The sequence below is a fragment of the Phodopus roborovskii genome, unplaced genomic scaffold, assembly GCF_943737965.1.
Source record: "Phodopus roborovskii unplaced genomic scaffold, PHOROB, whole genome shotgun sequence".
Classification (NCBI taxonomy): domain Eukaryota; kingdom Metazoa; phylum Chordata; class Mammalia; order Rodentia; family Cricetidae; genus Phodopus; species Phodopus roborovskii.
In genome coordinates, this window is record NW_026126448.1 from 10816505 (window position 1) to 10837550 (window position 21046).

The 21046-nt window shown below is 39.2% G+C and overlaps 1 protein-coding gene across 2 annotated transcripts in view; it reads right to left on the bottom strand.

Annotated features, from left to right (window-relative positions):
• The window catches only part of Nfyc (nuclear transcription factor Y subunit gamma), a 62819-nt gene that overhangs the window by 39767 nt on the left and 2006 nt on the right, over window positions 1–21046 (bottom strand). Inside the window, exon 1 of one of the 2 annotated variants that reach the window (XM_051188695.1) lies at window positions 12415–12672. The exons of the other annotated variant lie outside the window; for it this stretch is intronic. The gene's annotated coding sequence lies outside the window, so the exon portion shown is untranslated. Of the gene's footprint in view, window positions 1–12414; window positions 12673–21046 lie in introns of those variants that run through there. 2 annotated transcript variants of the gene reach the window in all.

Here is a 21046-nt window from a genome sequence, read left to right on the forward strand (position 1 = left end):
CAAACGTTACCTTTAATTGATCTTCATTTAGCTTGATGATAATCTTATCAGTATCATTCCCATTTTACACAAGTGGGCACTTATTTTATTTAAGAAAAAATAGAATGTAAAAGCTCCAGGGCTCTGTTACAGTATAGCATGTTAAGTCAGAGTCTCTCTCTCTCTCTCTCTGCAGAGAGAGAGTTAAAGAAGCAGTAAAGAAAGCTCCAGCTGTGTCCAGCTCTATTTAAACATCCAGATACAGAAAGATTCTACAAAGCAAGATTTCTGATGACAATTTCATGAATTATAACTACTGTTTAAAGATTTAGGGTACAGCATCACTAGAAAACTGTGCTTTCCTTTATAACTATAAGGAAATTTAATACGTTTACTAATTATTTAGTCTGAGACAATATTTTTCCTTCCCCTTGAAACATCCTTAGTGCACAATCCAATCTTAAGTAGTATTTTCAGACATATTAACATGTCTTATTGTTTTAGCATTTTTTGTTTCTTTTTTTCTTTGAAACAGGGTTTCTCTGTGTAGCTTTAGAGTCTGTCCTAGAATTTATTCTGCAGACCAGGCTGGCCTCAAACTCACAGAGATCCACCTGCCTCTGTCTCCTGAGTGCTGGGATGAAAGGTTTATGCTGCCACCACCACCCAGCAGCATGTTATTTTTTTGAGGCAGCATATTATATTTTTAAGCCCCAAAGTCTACATTCCTATTTTCTTTGTGGTTCTTATATAACCATCTGTTTCTAGCACCTGCTCAAGACAAGCATGCCTTTCATATAGTGAAGGGGCCATGAACCCAATGACCAAACACAGGCTCCTCGAGAACTACTCTAAAATCTCAAAAATCCTTGGCCTTGGGTCCCTGAAATTTGCATATAGGGAGATCCTTCTTAAGTACTTGTGTTCATCTATATAGAAACCTCTGTGCAACAATCCAATAGCAGAAAAAAAAAATTTGAACAGGGAAGAAGTAAAGGATAGGGATGGAGAGAAACTGTTCTCATTTAGATATACAGCACAATAGCTAATCACAGGTTTCCTTGGACAACAGAGACTGTGCTGGCAAATTAATAGGTCTAAAGACAGCAAGGAGCCAGCAATTCTCAATTAAAGACTTAAAGGATTTTTTTTTTTTCTTTTTGGAGAATTTTTTTTTTTCCCCCTGTAAGGCCAGCAGTGGTAGTGTGGTAGTGTGGACCTTTAATCCCAGCACTTGGTGGGATGGGGGTGGGGGTGGGGCAGAGGCAGGCAGATTTCTGAGTTTGAAGCCAGCCTGGTCTTGTAGAGCAAGTTCCAGGATAGCCTCCAAAACAATACAAAGGAACCCTGTCTCAAAAAACAAACAAACAAAACAAACAAACAAACAGATTGGTTATTCGAGTTTAGCCTGGTGGTACAGACCTTTAATTCCAGCACTCAGGAGGCAGAGGCAGGTAGATTTCTGTGAGTTCAAAGGCCAGCCTGATTTAAATAGAGAATTACTACAGGGAAATGAAGGCTACACAGTGAGACCCTGTCTTAAAACAACAAAAGAAAGACAGAGTTAATATCAGTGGTTATGAGTATCTGCTGCTCTTGCGGAGAACCAAAATTTAGGTCTTAGCATCCACATCAGGCAGCTCACAACTGCCTGTAACTCCAGCTCCAGGAGATCTGGTGCCCTCTTCTGGTCTCTGTAGGAACATGCACACATACTTACAGATACTTTTAATTGGTAATTAAATAAAACATAAGAACTTGTGGATTTTCTCATGCTGAAACACATCTACCTTTATTTTATTGTTTCTACCATTACTGTTCCCAACCATTCTGAAAAACAGGGATCTAAAATGGAAAGTTACCAGATTGCTACACACTTTTCAAGGTGGAAACTGATAATTTTAAATGTAAAGTTTCCAAGTTTGGTAAGCAGCAGAATCCTTCAAGGAGTGGGACTAGACCACCAGGCTGCCAGCCAGTAGTGGCAATGGAAAGGCCTTGTAGACCCAGTTCACTTTCTGGGGCCTAGTGAGTTTTGATAGTACCCAACAGCTTTAGACAGCCTCCATTTCAAACAGATTCCCTTTGCTCTCTCTCTCTCTCTCCTTTCTTTTTGTTTGTTTGTTTATTTATTTGTTTGTTTGTGACAGGGTTTCCCTGTATTGCTTTGGAGCCTGTCCTGGAACTAGCTCTGTAAAACCAGGCTGGCTTCAAACTCAAATATCCACCTGCCTCTGCCTCCTGAGTGCTGGGATTAAAGGCATGTGCCACCTACACTGGGCACAGATTCTCTTTGTTCTAATTACCTTCATTGGGGGGGGGGGGAAGCAGAAACTATAAACCACACCTAGGATGTCTGAAGCAGGCTGTCCAGTCATGACTCATCTAAAAATAATGATCTCTGTAGTTCAAGTGAAGAACCCAATACATACCACAAATTGTGTACCGGAATGGCTGAAAATACCACAGAAATCCTAATCACGTGTCTATTTTGGAAAGCATCTACCTATTCATATGACTATAATGAACTTAGGATTCACAGAACACAATTCCCCAAATATTTATTATTGCCCAAAGTATCTACTTGTAATCTGTTCTGAAAATGGCTACGGCCTCTTTTTTCAATAAAACCTTCCAAAGTAATTCAATTTTACTATGCATTTGTTCCTTTTAAAGTCAACTTAAGTGATCATTTACATAAAAGACCAAGAACTTTAGAAATTTTGAGAAATTTTGTGTCCCTTTTGTTTAGTTGAGTTTTTGTTTTTTGTTTTTCTTTTCTTTTTTCAAAACATTGTTTCTCTGTGTAGCTCTCTGGCTCTCCTGGAACTCACTACTATGTAGACCAGGCTGGCCTTGAAATCAAGAGACACCCAGTGCAGGGGGGGGTATTAAAGACATATGCAACCACCACCCAGCTTTTGTCTAGTCCCGTGCCCCCCACCCTCATCCCATTTTGAGACAGGGTCTCACTCTATAAAACAAAATGGTCTTAAAATTCATGTTAATCCTCCTGCATCAATTTCCCAAGTAGTAGCATATGGACATGAGCCACACTCAATTTAAAAAATTACAAAAAAACAAACAAACAAAAAAAAAAACAAAAACAACCCAGTGTCTTTAGGTAGGAGAGTCAACACAGGAAAGGGGAGGCAGAGGTTGAGTCTCATGGGCAGACTGTTTTCCATACACAGTAAGGAAGTCTGGCTCATTCACCAGACTCTGCCCCTGCTTCCTCAACCTCAACATGGAGATCTTTTTCTGTCCTACCCACATTAGTAAATACCACATAGATTACAACATTACCTAACTGTGAAGTACTGATTCACAGAATTACTGTTACAAGTTTAGCTATTGTTGAGAGTAGTAGCTTCATGGGCATCTGGCCAGTTAATTATCAGGAAAGAAAAGAAAGTTCAGGATAAAAATACCTAAGTAAGACAGCTGGAAATTTACAACTATTTCTCTAGTGACAAGTTTCTTTCTTTTTGATTGAAGATAATTATGACACTAGAAACTACAGGTGGTTTATAGTGAAAATTCTGCTAGAGCCTATACAGTCAGTGGTTCTTTACCCCTTTAGGATGTAAATTATCTGCTAAGCAAGCACTGTCAAACTGCTATACATGTGTTTTTCATTGGCTTCCCACTTCAGACTTCTCAAAATTAATATCAGTAGCACTGAATCCAGTGCAACCCCAGAAATCTAATCTTTACCCCAGATAGAGATGGATATTTCTGTACACACACGCACACGTCAAGGAACTACCTAGTAAAACCTTATGAAAATATCTACACATCTTTATAGAGAAAGTGAAAACTAGAGCTATATTTCTCTTGCAGGTGAAGACACAAAGAAATGTCACTACTAGTTTAATGAATACACACCTATGAATTAAAAACAATGCCCTCAGCCAAGATCAAGTATAATGCAAACCATTATGAGTAAGATGATAGCCATAACATTACCTTGTTATGGATGCCTGGTCAGACATCTCTAGCTTACTTGTTTATTTTTGGAGACAAGGTCTACTAAGTAGCTCTGGCTGGCTTGAAACTCTCTAGACCAGGCTGGCCTCAAATGCAGAGATCTACCTGCCTCGGGCTCCTGGGTGAAAGATTAAAGGCATGTGCCACCATACTCCAAGGGTCCAACACGTTTCTATTTCTGATGTGAAGCTTGGTAAATTCTGACCATTCTCTCCCTCAATTCTCTCTTATCTGTCACCCAGATTAGCTATAATTACCATGAGTTTAAATTCCAATTATTATTACCTAGGGATATAGATCAATGGTGGTACATCTGCCTACCAGATACAAGGCCCCAGTATTATCACAGAAAAGGAAGGGAGAGCACAATGATGATATCCAAATATAATACTAATTCTGATACTTCCCCCAATGTCCAGTCCTAAATATCTAATCTACCTATTGGACATTTCCAACTGGAAAGCTAAGCTAAACAGAACTGAAACTCTCCATGTCCAAACTCTTTTTTTTGGGGGGGGTTCCATTCCCCCTTTAGTTTCTATTCTGCTAGTCATTCAGGCTATCCCTCAAGTCCCATGAACCACTAAGTAATGACAGTGTTCCACATTAGTGTCCTTACCTGACCTTTCTTTCCTCAAGCTGTCATCACCTCCATGCAATAATAAAAATGATTACAATGACAGTAGCTAATACCCATTTAACTATCACTGCAACTGTAAGCTACTTACATCAATAATTCTTTCTTCACAAGCCTCCAGATGTCAGACATGTCCAACCATTTGACATTGTGACATGTGGCATGTGACAATGTCATCTACAAATCTTATGTTCAAGAAAGGATCAAGTTAAAAAAAAAAAAAAAAGACAAATTTTCTAGTACCATCTTCAGTTTACATAAGATATGCAACAAATTTAGTGAAAGAATATGTCTGATAAAGCCACAACAATCTACTGCCCTGAATCTTCAATAGTCACTAATGTCAAGCAGAAATTGATCTCAATGTCAAGGCCTTTCCAATACCTGATCCCTTCCTAGCCTTCTTTCTTTTACCATTCCTTTCTGTCATCCACTCATCTACTCACCTCTTTATGCTCTGAGCAGAGTGACCTATATATTGCTCTGCTCTCCTCAGTGCAAATGTTGCAATTCTTGTTCCTGCCATTCCCTATGCCTCAGTCATATTCCTACCTCCTGAAGCTGAGCCAGTTCAATCGTCTGCCTTCCTAAACTAAGGTCTCCTCTCTTGAATTTTCTTTAAGCCTAGGCTAGCTTCAAACACTCCATATAGCTAAAAATGACCTTGAACTGCTGATCCTCCAGTACTTGCCTCCCCCACCCCCATGCTAGGATTACAGGATCACTATAGCACTTAGAGTGAGCTTTATGGATACTAGGCAGATACTCTATCAACTGAGCTACAACCCTTGTTCTTTCCACATCAGTTCCTAATATTTGATTTGCATCATGTCTCCCTACCAGACTGTTAGATGCAGAGTAAAACCTTACTTGTAAATACTCAAAAAAAAAAAAAAATATGCAGACATGCTGGACAGTGTGTGGAAGGTAGATCTCTGTGAGTTCGAGGCCAGTCTGATCTACAGAGCTAGTTCCAGGACAGCTGGGGCTGTTACACAGAGAAACCATGCCTCAAAAAAACAAAACAGAAAGAAAGAAAGGGAGGGAGGGAGGGAAGAAGAGAGGGAGGGAGGAAAAGCAGACTTAATGAACTGGTGAGAAAGAATGTGTAAAGCATCTAACTTCAGGGTCTCCTCAGGTAAGAATTACAGAGTATAGACAGAGAAAGGAAAACCTAGTTTTATCTGAATGTTTCAAGTCATGCAGGCTTCCATTTAGTTTTCCATGTAATTAACACCATGGAAATGGAGCCCAATGACAGTACTTTCAACAACAGAAAGATCACCAAGTAAATCAGCACTGCAGCTGCCTGTGGTTCTTTACACCATCTTTCTTCCTTTGAACAAAGAAACACAAGGTCACACACAAACTGTGTTATATGCAACTTTAGAGCAACTTACAAGGACCCCCCCCTAGTTCTTTTATACTGGAATTTATCTGCTATTTATCCTTCAGCTGTCCTTTTATACTACAGGGTGCTGAACTGTAATTATATTAACTTATAATACTTTGAGTAGAGAAAAACTTTGGGCCAATTACTGAATAGAGAGACAGGAGATGAGAGTAATAAGTAGAAACTGACTAAGCCCTAAAGAGCTGGCCCTAATACTGAGAACAGATTAAAAATAAAACTAAAGTCTCACTAGTGGAGACATGAAACACATAGTATTTAGCTGTGTCTACCACCAACTTCAATCTCAGTACACTTCAGGAGTTAATATTGTGTAAGTTACACAATTCAAACCCCCCCATTCTTTCAATAAACTAATTTTTATTCAAATATGACAATGGTTAGAAAAACTTTAAAAATTTCAAGAAACATCCTACCAAAGAATAATTAAAGAACAAAAATTCACAACTACCCATGAGCACACAATTACACAATTTTGCTGGGGTGGGGAAATTTGGCATAGTTAAAGTATTACTCTGGGGATACATAGACAAGGGTTCCTACTTTAGTCATGTCAAATGTTAAAATCTTTACTTCATAAAATGACATTAAAGACTCATTTGATGAGCTAGGCCCAAACATATGTGAGGACAGCTTACTCTTGAAATGTATTAATAACAAATAAGAATAAAATGCATGAGCTGGCATACAGGTGTTACACTGTGTACCTTATTTTACTTCTTTGTAATGTACAGAAGTCATCCAGTTCTCTAAGACACCTCAGCCAGGTGGGCACCATTAGCTTCCTAGCTGAATCTCAGTTTTCAGAACAAGCAACTGGCTGAGGCAAGGGATTTTTCAATCCCAAAAGGGACACTAAGTCTGCTGTCACAGCAAACATTCTAACCAGCAGACTCCATGTATAGACTATTGAACCTCCTCCATAGCCTACTTCTCTGTTCTTTCTGTGTCCTGTATAGGTATACTAAAAAGAAACATGAAAGATAAAGTCACCCAGAGGAATTAAAAAAAAAAAAAAAAAAAAAAAAGGCAATGAATTGAGTGGGAGTAAAAGCTCTGATCTTACATGGGCCTGTCCTTAAGAAGCTGAGATCTTAATAGAACCCCAACTCTCTCTGACCTCAATTTTTCCAAGAAAAACTAGACAGATCCCATGACTCCAGGGGGCTGCAGATGTGCTACAGCTCTTGCCTAAATTATCCCATCAGCCTAACAGTATTATTTAAACACTGGGGATACTTATGGGCAAAATAATTTGATTCACAAAGACGACCATGATCCACTTCAAGAATGCTTTATAGGGTCTATGGAATGTAGCCCAGTGGTAGAGGACTAACCTAGCCTTTTAAGGCCCCGGGTTTGAAACTTAGTATTGCAAAAAGGAAAAAGAAGGAAGGAGGAGGAGGAGGAGGAGAAGAACAAATGGAGTAGCAATAATGCTTTTAGATTCCTGAAGCTCCCACAAAAGAGTACAACTTGAGTTTTTTGTTTGTTTTTGCTTTTTTAGGTTTATTTATTTTTATTGCATGTGTATGAAAATTTTGCCTGCACTTATGTATACATAACACATGCATGGCCAGTGTCTACAGAGGCAGGAAGAGGCCCATTGGAGTTACAGGTGGTTTTGGAGCCACCATGTAGTTGTTGGGAACTGCACCAAGGCCCTCTGCAGGGAAGCAAGTGTTCTTAACCCAAAGAGCCATCTCTCCAGCCTCAGTATACAGCTTCTTGAAAAGGTGGCCTAATCGTATTTTAGGAACAAAAAAGCCCAGTCACCAAGGTTGGGGCTTTTAAGCATATACTGGCAGGGAACTGGGATAATACTTAGCTAAATGAATGTTAAGTTTGCAAAATCTTACTGTCTGAATTAAGGTTTTCAAAGGACACACAAAAAAAAAAGAGGCCAACATCAATGCTGACTGACCACACCTGAGAGGTAATATAATAGGAAAGGAAGTCAAAAATCACAAAATATCAATGGCGGGGGGCAGAACCCTAAAAATAGACAATACTAGACATGTAAAATATGTGTGAAAGACACCTCCATGGGGTTCTATCACTTATGCTACAGAATTGCTGCACAGTGACAACTGTGTCAAACTTATGTTTATGCTTAAATTTTCTTAACAGGTCCGATTTTCTTTTTAAAGTCTTCATTTCAACATTTACTTGTTCGCTACTATTCTACAAGCTGTAACTACCTCTCAAGCTCCTAAATAATCACAGACGGAAAGATCATATGACTTCACAACAAACAAACAAACAAAAAGGCTCCAGTGTACTTTATAAATATTTGGCACACAAACTAAAAAAATGTAGCCTCTGCTAAGCAATCAACAATAATTACAACTTACCCACATTAAAATAGAATGCACATCTCAGTATCCAATCAGAACAGGCTTCTAGTCTTTATTCTGAGACACTCCTTAGTTTAATTATGTCTTTAAAAGCAGCATTCCAATTTTTTAAGAAAGACCAGATGGCTCAGTGGGTAAAAAACATTTGCCAGGCAAGCCAGAGGCCCTGAGTTTGACCCTGAAATCCACGTATCATGATCATCTTCTGATCTTATGCAGTCACTTTCAGATGCACATGTGCTTATACATATGCACACACATTTTAAAAACAAAGCAAAATGGAGTATTACCACTTCACCCTATTCTGAGGTCCTTAATTTTCTTGTTTTGTTTTTTGAGGCTTGGCCTCATGTGGCTCAGGTAGCCTGTTTTTAACAGAAGATGATGGCCTCCTGAGTTCTCTGGCTGAGACCTGAAATTTTTGACAAAGGGTTTAAAATTCCTTCATGGGAAATCAATAATCTCAACACATGTATTATACAGACAGGATCCAGCTGATGAGATGTGTCAGCAGGTACTTGTTGGGACCTGAGTTTGAGCTCTGAAACCCATGGTAGCTGTAGAAAACTGACTCCTGAAAGTTGTCCTCTGACTCCCCCACACATGGTATTTCATATGTGTGCCCACACTTATACACAAAATAATAATTAAAAATAGGATCCTGATAACACAAACAGGAATATGCAAGTGAGGGAATCAAACATTATTTTATAAATCTATCACAACACCAGCACTTTTTTCTTTGATGTTATGCCCATCTCCATAAATATTTAAATTCCTCAATTAGCCTGCATCAGTAATAGACAATATTCATGCAGTAATATATAATGTGCAGAAAATTTTCAACATACAGGACCTTATTCAAGACTTACTGATAAATAAGCTGCTGCAGGGGATGTAGTTAAAAGTAGATCATTTGCCTTTCAGACACAAGGTCCTAGTTTCCATCCTCAGCTCTGAGGCAAAGTGATGTACACCAGTAATCTCAGCACCCAGGAAGTGGAGAAAGGTCAGGAGTTCAAGGTCATCCTTGACTACATAGAGAATCCCAGACCTGCCTGGACTACATAAGGCTCTATCCCAAAATAAAAATAATGGGGGAGGGGGAGCTAGCTCGGTAGATAAAATACCCTGCCTCTAGGCCTTTCACCCTAAGACAGAACCCACTGTTGAAACTGTCCTCTAACCTCTAATGGACACCAGGCCATGATTATCTCACACACACACACACACACACACACACTGAATAAAATGTAAAAATTTTAAAAAATTAAGAAAGGGGGGAAAAATGGGAGAAACAGCTCAGTGAGCAAGTGCATACAAGTCTAAAGACCCATTTTAAAATGTCAGGCATGGTGTTCCAGGCTTGCTTGTAATCTGTAACTGGGAAGCAGAGACAAAAGGATACTGGGTGCTCCCTGGCCAGTGTAGCCAATGTAAGCTCCAGGTTAACTGAGAAAGTGGATGATAAAGGAAATCACTCAAGGTCAAACCCTGTCCCAAACACATGAAAGCACATGTACACTATCCATATACATTTACAAGCCCACCCCCCCCTCCAAGCTGCTATATCTAAGTCTCTTTTCTGAGACATTGGCTGGTCTTGAATAACTTTGCACTCCTGGATACTCTTGCTTCCCCACTCCCAAGTACTGGGATTACAGGTATGGGCCACCACGCCTGGTTTATGAAATGCTAGGAATCAAATCCTGGGTGTCCTGTATGCTATACAAGCACTCTACCAACTGAGTGGCAGTGATAGCCTGTTTTTACAAGCTGACTCTTGGGATATGAACACAGGACTCTTGGCTTTAAATAGTTTACATGCTACTGCCTCAAAATACTGTCTGTCATCAGAGTGAACAACCTATCCTATCCAAGCCTCCCTGCGCCTCACCCATCCTGCCACTTCCAGTCTGGGCTATGGTTAATCCCATAAGGCTTTTGCTCTTTCTGGATATAAAGTTTTCCTCCTTTGTCTAGAAAAGGTTTTCAAGTCTAATGTGTTTAATGAGGGAATTGTATAAGTGTCATTCAATGAAGTATCAAATGAAGGGTCCATAAATGCCACTCATCATATAAGAAACACCTCAGCTGCTTCAGGCTTCACACAGGCATGCCTGTGTTTTCCCAGGCAGTGGGTAACCTAAAATAATGGAAAGCATGGCTTGATGTTCTTAAGCAACTAACTCTACAAAGTTCTGAAGTGTACAGAGTTTGGCCTCAGTCTCCTATTTTCCCTACCTTCATTTTTATCCCTCTGCTCCAGGCCTTTCTTACAGCCAGTAAGGTCACTGATACCTGGTTTTTTTGTTTGTTTGTTTGTTTTTTAAACCAACATACCACTCGAAACAACTAATATGCACCAACAGCCTATACAAAATACACTTAAAATATAATATTTAACAATACTCCTTTCTCTTAGGACTTAAAATTCCCCTAAATTGAAATTTTTCTTACCATCAGCATTCCAATCCTCCAAAAAAGAGTTTCACAAATCGAACTACTTGAGCTCCTGGAATACCATTCTCTTCACTAAGAACCCTCTAGATTACAAGGGTGACAGAGAAGTATGCAGTGAATTCTGAACCTGTTAGATAATTCACTCAAGTATCCTATCAGAAGGATTTAGAATATTTTCCTAGGGGTGGAAGGTGAGATACAAACGGCAGGGGAAGGAGAGAATGGATGCCAGCCTATTACTTAAGAACTCCGAATCTAAACTCTGTTAGATTCCTAGGAACCGCTGGACTAGAACATCCAGAAGTCCAGTCCTTCATCTTAAAAGAGCTTTTCGGTTCAAATCTGCATAAACAAACTTTGTCCTTCAATCATTCAACTCCTCGGCAGTTTTTCAAGGTCACTTTTAAGAGCAGCGACAGAGGCCTGCATCTAGTAACTTGGGCTGTTATCCCACTCCAGCTGGAAGTGTCTACATGTAAATCCCAAGGGATACTCTCAGGTAAATCCTTTCCTCAAGAGGAAGGGAAGGCAAATCAACACCTTCCAAACTTCTCTAGCCAGGCCTGCTCCGGTCCCTGTCCAGAGCTGCTGCCGCCTCACTGCTCTACTCTCAATCTGCAGCAGGAATGTTCCAATGACCTTCATTCAGTATTTGCAAATAAAGAGAAAAACAAAGAACTGCTTTTTAAAGGCCAGGCGTATTAGAGATCTTAGCACATAGGACTAATGATTCCACTATTCCCAAGAACTGACTTGTCACTGATTAGCAACCTCTATTAGCTTCACAGCCTTTAAAAAGGGGTAAATATCAAGGGCAAAAGGCTACCTACACTCCTAACTTTTCTAATCACAAACTGCAGGCAAACCCCTTAAATATTTCATATTGAAAATGAAAGGCATTTTGCTTGAATCATTTTAAAGGACCAAATCAACAGCTGACAAAAAATGTGATAAACTTGTCACTTCGAATTTTAACTGGCCTCTAAACTAATCAACACATTAAACTAACATAACATTTTACAACAAAGTCTTACTCAATTGATTCTTATTAGAATCTAGAGGCACACAGGTAGATCAAGAAAGTTACAGAATTTCAGACTGGCATGTGGGCCTTCCCTATTAGAACCTGCATCAGCTGTAAATCATATTTTCAAACATATTGAGAGAGCATTAATATGACTGCTATCTCTAAAAAGATGTGTGTCAACAAAGTGCATGGAAATAGAAAAACCCTTAAGACAACTCAGCTTATTCTGGAGAAAAGCTTCAGTGCACTTGAACAAAGGAAAATTATTTAGAAAACAGTTAAGTTTACCCAGTGCAAAGACACAGTGCTTTGCTTCTGTGTGCCCATGAAAAAATGATTAGCCCTTCTTGCATCTGTCTTGTCGATATTAAAGTATGAAAATCCTAGTTGAAGGACATGCAAAATCTAAACAGAGCAAGGTAATCTAGGTGCACCAAGAAGGTATGCATGGAATGTAAAGTGGCCATTTTCTGAAACAGTGCAACTAGTCTATATTCTCTGAAGATAACAGTTTCTATCATCTCAACACAAAACAAAGAATTAAACTTACCGAGAACTGCATTAATTTTACATGGAGTTATTTATATCTCCTCGGACAGGGAGAATTTAAGTCACTCCTATCCCTCCCCCTAAAAAAAAAAACGGAGGACAAAAGGCAGCAGAAGATGCAGAAACCTGAGTCTGGAATGTTCACTCCAGAGAAAACCCGAACAGCTGTCCTTCCACCCCCCAGCAAACTATTCGCCATTTTTCTTTGTCTTTCAGCTGACCCCTGCCTCAGTGAAAAACTCTGAGGCTCCAATGAAGCCTGCAGCCTCCTTCCACTTTAACAGTCAAAGGCATTCAATCTAGCCTGCTATTTGACACCAAACCTTGCCTCCAAAGCAGTCCCATTGGCTGAGCTGTTTTATCAGCTAAGAACACAAAGCCATGATTGGCTGTTCACGTCATCAGTTACCTCCTTTGTACACTTCCTGTTTTAAAGTTACCTTGAGAAGCAGAACAGGGGTCAGATTCTTCACTTCAAACCTAACAATTTAAGGATTGGAAATACCCAGGAAATGCACACAAAAGACACATATGGTCTCATGGGCTTCAAAAACGGGGAAGGGCAAATTTAGAATTGTTCTTAAAAACCAAAGGAGAGGGTCGGGTCGCTACTTTTCCCACCCAAAGGATTTCCTATTGGCTACAGAGTTCCATTTAAAAAATTGAAGGTAATTTCACTGCTTCTGATTGGCCACCAATAGTGTCTGTAAGATATTGCTACAGTAACCTAAAGCAGTAAACCAGAGATGCAATGTGCACAAGGTTGGAAAGTTGTGACCACCTATCTCCAGGTTTCCACTGATCATTAACAGAAGAATAAAACCGCAGGGTTAATCAAAGAAAAACTCAGCCTTCTCAATAGTCAAAGTGAAACTATGACCATACAACAGTCTTGAGGATTTTTAAAAGGTGCTTGTCTTTGTATTCATGGTAATTTTAAAAGCACAGTACCAAGTCTATGCATTTTATTTTAAAACACCAACAAATAAAAATAGGATGATCTGGGGGTAATGTATGAAGTTGGTGGCAGAGACAGTAACAATTCAAAAGAAGTTTACCACAATACTCCAATCCAACTTACTGAAAATATGATGGAAGGGGAAATGCCTACTATGACATCAAAACTGAATTCCAGTGTGGTCTACATAACAAGACCCTGGATTTTTTGCTTTGTTTGTTAAATAAGCAGCAGCACTTATCTCAGGAGAGCTTAATAGTTTTATTTGGTTCATTGTTGTTTCTAGAAACATTCTAAGGTACTGAAGGTCACCAGGGGTGACCACAAAGTAACTATAGATTTTGGGCTCTACAACCTAGCTTTTAATTGTATGACAGACTAAGCTTGAGCCATAATTTGCTCATCTATAATACAGTTTGTATACACTGTAGGGAATATATGAGTTAATGCATATAACGTTTATTATGCTGTGCTTGAATAACCATTGAAAAAATATGAAGTGCTGAATGCCATCTAATTCTACTTTCTTGTTTTTACAGGACACCATGCAGAAAGAAAACAAGACTTGTGGTAATTTCTCTTCTATGCCCTGTATTCCTGCAGCAAGCAATTCTTCAGCTGTAAAGAACTGTGTAAGAGGACTCCCAGCTGGAACAAAAAACCCCTGGTTTTTAGGCCGGAAATCCAGGCCTTTCACCACCAGTCACAGCCGAGGTCTGGTTATTGTTCTAAAGTCTGCCTTTCAACCCTGTTTTTGATGTACCAGATTAAACCAATCAAGACCCTTGCTACTCTGTGAAGGCCTTGGGCATAGTTTATTAGTTCTTGGCAGTTTACAAGAAAAAACATTTCAACTCCTATTCCTCACCAGCAGTCACCACAGTAGAATTGAAACCACAGTGGGAATGAATTTCTATTTGGCAACACTTTCTCTTCCCTAGCTGATACTACTGTAGACTAGGTGTCTCATGGGATACCTGGGACTCTAACTTTCATTCTTCCCTGGCCCTGCATCTTGGCAGCCCTCTGCACCACACAATTGCATCTACTCATCCTAAAACACACTCTCATCATTTAAGCGAGAAAACCTGTAACTCAGGTTACAGTTCAAGCTTCAGTGCTCTCACAGAAGGGTGAGAATTCATGCTCTTGGCCAAAACACTCATTTCTGAATTGTAGCTAACTTCTTATTAGCTGTTTGATCTTAGCCACACTACTTAAGCATTTCTGAGCTCATTTCTTCATGTTGAAAACCATAAAGTAGAATTAACTTACACGAGAGATGAGGTAAAAGAGAGCACTAAGCAAATCTACTATGGTAGAATTCAGATATCTAAACACACATTTTACTATAGTGCTTTATTCATACTATATTTTTAAAAACATCCTTATTACTACAGAAGAGGTTCTTCAAGGCAGCAACTATGGCTCTGTACATGTATCCCTAGTGCTCAGCATCAATATATAAATAAGGTGCACATTTGTAATCCCAGTAACCCCTGAAGCAGGATTTCCAAGAGTTCAAAGACACCCTAACTGCAAAGAGTAACTACCAGGCAACAAACTCCTGTCTCAAAACAAATCAAGCCCCTCCTACCCCCTGAAAAGATAGAAATCTATGTTGACTTTAGCCAGTGTCAGTAAATGGGATAGTGAGAACTGGGGAATACTGCAGAGTGAATGTCCAATCTAAAGAGGCAAATACTAATTATCAGTTCTAACAAAAATGGTCGTTTAGGAATACTGGTCTACTGCCCTGTGAACTCTAGATTTTCTTAAAGACACAAAAGTCAGCTTATTTTAATGTCAAAACATTGTATTTTAATGTATGTTTTAAATCTTTTAAAAAGTTATAAACAAATTAGGAGGGGCCTGGTGGCATACACCTTTAATCCCAGCCCTTAAGAGGCAAAGGCAGGCAAATCTCTGTGAGTTCAAGGGCAACTTGTCTACATAGTGAGTTCCAGAACAGCCAGGACTATGCAGCAGAGACCCAAATCTCAAAAAAAAAAAAAAAAAAGTTATAAGCAAGCTCTTCACTGGATTACAGCTTCTGACACAAATCTTTCCCCTGACTTAGTGCTGAACAACTATTAGCTACTTCCCAAATCAAACCCACTTCAAAGCTTGTTTGTCTTTTGTTTTTTTTGGTGTCAACATATTTTCAAAAGAAGACAGAAATAACTAAACCTATAATCCCAGCTACAGGATAAGGCAGGAGGATGACCGGATGATAGCATCTAAAAAAGTAAGAGAGGTGATTAGTAGTAGAACACTTGTTCCCTCCCCACAAACACACACAACTCTAGGTTCAATCCTAACTACAAACCACCCTAACAATTAATTTTTAAGATACTTCACAAAGGTAGACCAGGAACAATTAGAGCAATGCAGTGGTACTTAGAAAATGTTTACTTGAGCTACAAAAAGAAGCCCTGTCTTGAAGAAAACAAAACAAAAGGAAGGGAGAATGGTTGATAGATGATAAATTCTAAATCATTTGGTTTAAACAAAAAACAAGCAAAACAAACAAACAAAAAAAAAACAGAAAACAAAACAGTCTTCAGGGCCAGTCTAAACTACACTGCTAAAGTTAAAACACACAAGGGGAGAGGGGAAGGCAGGGATAAACTGAAGCATAAATTGAGGCCAATGGATGAAAACTTATTCTGGAGGAACTTACTTCAGCTCTCAGCTGTTCAAACATGGGGACAAGCTGCCTGGAAAGCTATGAATGGGACTCTTAGTCACAGGCTGTCTCAACACTTGACAAGGATATGTAAAATCAAGAAAAGAAAAAAGAGCGGACATGCGGAGTGGCACATAAAAAAGCCCAGACTGTACCTAGACAGATTTAGACCAATTCTTCATCACCATGACTGTGTAGCTAATGGCCTCAAGCTAGTTCCTTAAAGCTCTACTGCAGCCAGACTCCTGTACTACAAGGTTGAAAGACTAGATTAATTTTGTTTGTTCAAGAAATACTTACAGGCATAGGCATAGTGCTAAGTCCTGAATACCAAACCAGACAGTGTCTGTCCTCAATGGGGTTGAAGTCTATTATAAGAAAATTAACCCAGGGACCATGATGTTGTGTTAGTTACAAGGACATATGCACAGTGCTACAGGAGGATAAGCAGAGGACCTCACCATAGGCCTACTTAAATGTCAAGCTGATCAGAGGGCCTCCTGGGGGAGTTAAGATCTTAAGAATAAGAGCCTTTGGTATGGCAGCAGTCATCAGTGGAAAATACGAATGAGAAGCCAAGCATGCTGGTGTATATGTGTGATCTCATCACTCAGAAGGCTGAGGTCAGCCTGGGTTACACAGTATATTAGACCCTGCCTCAAAAGAGAGAAGGGGCCAGGCATGGTGATACACACCTTTGATCTCAGCATTTGGTAGACAGGAGGAGCTCTGTGCATTCTGCAACAGACTGATCTACATATTGAGTTCCAGGACAGTCAGGACTAAATAGAGAAAGACTGTTTAAAAAAAAAGGGGGGGGGGCATGAGAAAGGGGGAAAGAGTAAAGAGAAGAGAGGGAGTTGGGGAAGGTGGGAGGAAAGGGACTATTAAGTTTTTTTTTTTAATCAATAAGATTCAGTGGTTGTGATGTCATTTTATTACTACTCTATGTGTGGGCTATTGTGGTCAGAGGTTCTTCTATGTCTACCTTAGGTTCTAAGGATCAAAGCTGGCATGACAAACACTTTCACCCACTGAATTATTGTGATGGTCCAGAACTCAGTGGTTAATGATACAAGCAGAATACAATAATGTGCTTGTTAAATGCATGTGCTCTCTCTCTCTCCCCCTCTCTCTGTCTGAGCTGCTACTAATTATAATAATTCTATAATATTGACTAGATTGGATAACCTTTAAAATAATAATAATCTCTAAGAATTTGTCACTTTTGAGACATATCTCATTCTCAGAAAAGTCCTTTTCCAACATAGGTCCAGCTATCTTGCACAGAATATTCATTTTTAATTCATGACTGCCCTAGAACTCTCACCTGAGCTCCACTACACAATGGTCATAGCACAAAACCTTTATTAGTTTTCACAAACCTACATGTACAAAAGCCTGACTAAGAACTGTAAAAACTATATTTCATTTGGTCACTATTCAGTAACACATTTTGTAGAAGGAAAGACTCCAGGCAACTTGATTGGGATAGCTTTCTAAAATAGTTAAGAGTTTAATGCACTAGCTGGGTGTGGTAGCATATTACTTTAACCCCAGCACTAGGGAGGTAGAGGCAGGTGGATCTCTGTGAGTTTGGCTAGCCTGGTCTACATAATAAGTTCCAGGACAGTCACAGCTATGTAGAGAGATCCTGCCTTAAATAAGCAAATAAATGAATACATTATTATTATAATAAAGTTTAATACACATTTTTCCTTTTTTAACTTAGTATTACAGAAAATATAAATATAAACAAAATATTTTGCTTCCAGATTACTGCCAACCAAGCAAACTCCACTTCCTAAACTTTTTAATTCATAATGAACAAGTTCTATGGTATTTAGCCCTCTCAGGAAAGTAGTAATTTTTAAAATATAAGTGACAAAGATATTCAACTGTGAAAATGATATATAACTCATTAGCCATCATTCTTTTAAAATGGACACATCATATGCATTCTTAACATTGAGCAAAAAAAAAAAAAATATCTCACTTCATACAGTTACCTAGACTACTGGTAGCTTCTGAATCTAGGGACTGAGGCAATTAGGTACCATGAACAGCTTTAGAAACTCATAGCTTTTCACCAGTGGCATGACATAAAACATTATATATGGCCAGGCAGTAATGGTACACACCACCTTTAATGTCAGCACTCAGGAGGCAGAGGCAGGTAGCTATCTGTGATTTTAAGGCTAGCCTGGTCTATAGAGTGAGTTCCAGGACAGCCAGAGCTGCTACATGAGAAATCTTGTCTTGAAAAACCAAAAACAAAACACTCTGTATGAGTCATTTCTTTTCTTCTCTTATTTTTTTTTTATATTTATTTATTATGTATACAGTGTTCTGTCTACATGTTTCCCTGCAGGCCAGAAGAGGGCACTAGATCTCATTACAGATAGTTGTGAGCCACCATGTGGTTGCTGGGAATTGAACTCAGGACCTTTGGAAGAGCAGGCAGTGCTCTTAACCACTGAGCCATCTCTCCAACCCCCTCTTTTCTTCTCTTATTGAAATACTGTTTATGGTTCACATTCAGGGAAATCCCTGAATCTTACATACTACTGACTTTAAATGGACAGTACAGCTTAACTAGGACACCTCTATGTACCTCAGACATTGAAATTTTAAACCTTTAATTTAACGCTATCCTAGAAACATTCAAATGCAGAAAAGGTAGAAGTGTAGTTCACCTCTCTAAACTACATCCGTTAGAAAGTCCACTTTGCAGACTGGGAACATAAGCCCTTACTGGAGATGTCTGTGAGGACCTCGCAAAGACCACAGTTACTGCTGAGAAACAAGAGAGGTGGAAGGGTACAAACAAATCTTCAACCTAACAAAAGGTTTTGTAGGCAGGCAGATTATTTTTTTCACAATGTTATCTTCTGCTAACAACAACAAAGTTACACCAGTGACTACAAAACACAGAAACCAAAATCCAACTTCAACAAAAATTTTCTACATTAGAGAAACTAAAAAAAAAAAAAAAAAAAAAAAAACCTGTAAATCTTTGGGCAGAATAATACTGGTTGTTCCAACTTTAATAATTGCTTCTAGCAAATATGAAAAGCTTTTCATTCCACCACCACCTTTTACTGGTTGCAACTGGGAGTTAACAGAGACTATCATAAGAAAACTTTTTCCCTAAACAAATTACCCAACCACTTTGTACATGTAGAAGTTTAAGACTGACCTCACACTGGCCCATGGAAAATCAGCCTCTAAGCCACAACAGCCCAATGATTGAGGTTGCTCCCCCATGTGGAACCCTGCTGCACATAAAAGAGGAGAAAACTATCAAAGACCTCCTTGTCAGAAAAGCTTTAACTGGATGTCAGAACAGCACATTTTATGCTGCTCTAAAAAGAAAATGAGTTCTCTCATTTATTAAGGCCCACAATGTTATCTTCTCATATGCCATTATCGTCATTTCTTGTAATTACTACTTTACAAAGAAAAAAAGAAAAAAACTAAAACTCAGAGACGACTATACCAAAGCACAGAGTAAAGAGACTGCAGAAACTGTAGACACAAATCTTTCCCAGGTCCAACTTCAAAATCAGCTGCTATACCATCCCTTCCCACAGGCACTTTGTGGTCAAAGATGAAATCCATTTCCTCCTGCAGTTAATCTGCTAAAAATATTCTGGGTGCTGTGAGTCTCTGCAGGGGAAATACAAAAATGAGCTGTACGTTAACCTTCCTAATTTGCCCCAGTCCATGCATTAGAAACTGAGTAAATAAAAGAAAGACTATAAGACATTAGATAACTCACAACCAATTTCCTCTGTAATAAGTAAAAAGAAAAAGAACAACTTACTAGCTAAGGGATGTTCTTAAATTGTGATATCTGAGTTGGGCAGTGGTAGTGCTTGCCTTTAACCCCAGGTCTCAGGAGGATTTCTGTGAGCTACAAGGCCAGCCTGGTCTACACAGCAAGTTCCAGGACAGACTCCAGAGCTAGAGAAACTCGGGGGGGGGGGGGGGGGCAAACAAAAAAAAAAATGTACTGAGTAAAATTCAAGGTCATCTGTGACCCTCAGTATGTCCTCTGCCATTCTCCTTCCAAAGAACCAAAGGGGTTAAAGAAAAAAGCCAAAATATACCCTGTAGACTAAATATTCAGAGTCTGGGACAAGAGGATCCCAAGTTAGAGGCTAGCTTGAGCTATATAGAAAGACCCTGCCTTTATTCTTATTTTATTTTATTTTAATTAATTTGTTTACTTACTTACTTACTTACTTACTTAGAGGCAGAGTCTCATATATCTCAGAGTATCTCAGAGATAGGCCTCAAATTTCTGAGCCTCCTTCCTTCTCTACCTCCTGGGTGCTGGGATTACAACTATGTATCACCAGGTCCAGTTTATCAGACGATAGAGGTCAAGTCCAGAGCTACTGCATAGTAGGCTCATACTCTTAACAACTGAGCCACATCCCCAGCAGAAGAACCTGCTTTAAAGAGTCCTCTCTACCAGCAAGTCACTGATTCTATAGGTGAGGTAATGCTGTCCAATGGAATGAAGTCAGCTATACAGTGACTGAAGGTAGACATGGCTTATCTCTCTGCAAAGCTAAGTGACCTTGACAAGGTTCTCTCACTCCTTAGGACCTTAACACAAAGAACATGCTTAAAAATAGCTGCAGTTAACTTTCTGAACTAAAATACATGCATTTTTCTTTTCCACCACAAGGTATGTATGGTACCAAGGTAATAAGACTTTAAACATAAAGGCTCTAGCCAGGCAGTGGTGGCACAAACTTTAATCCCAGCACTTGGGAGGTAGAAGCAGGCGGATCTCTGAGTTCTAGGACAGCCAGGACTACACAGAGGAAACCTGTCTGGAAAAGAAAAAAAAAAAAAAAGACAAAACAAATACATAAGGGCTCCTGCTGGTCATGGTGGCACCCAACTTTAATTCCAGCATTCAGGAATAAGAAAGAGAGGATCTCTATGAGTTCTAGGTCAGCCATCTCCATA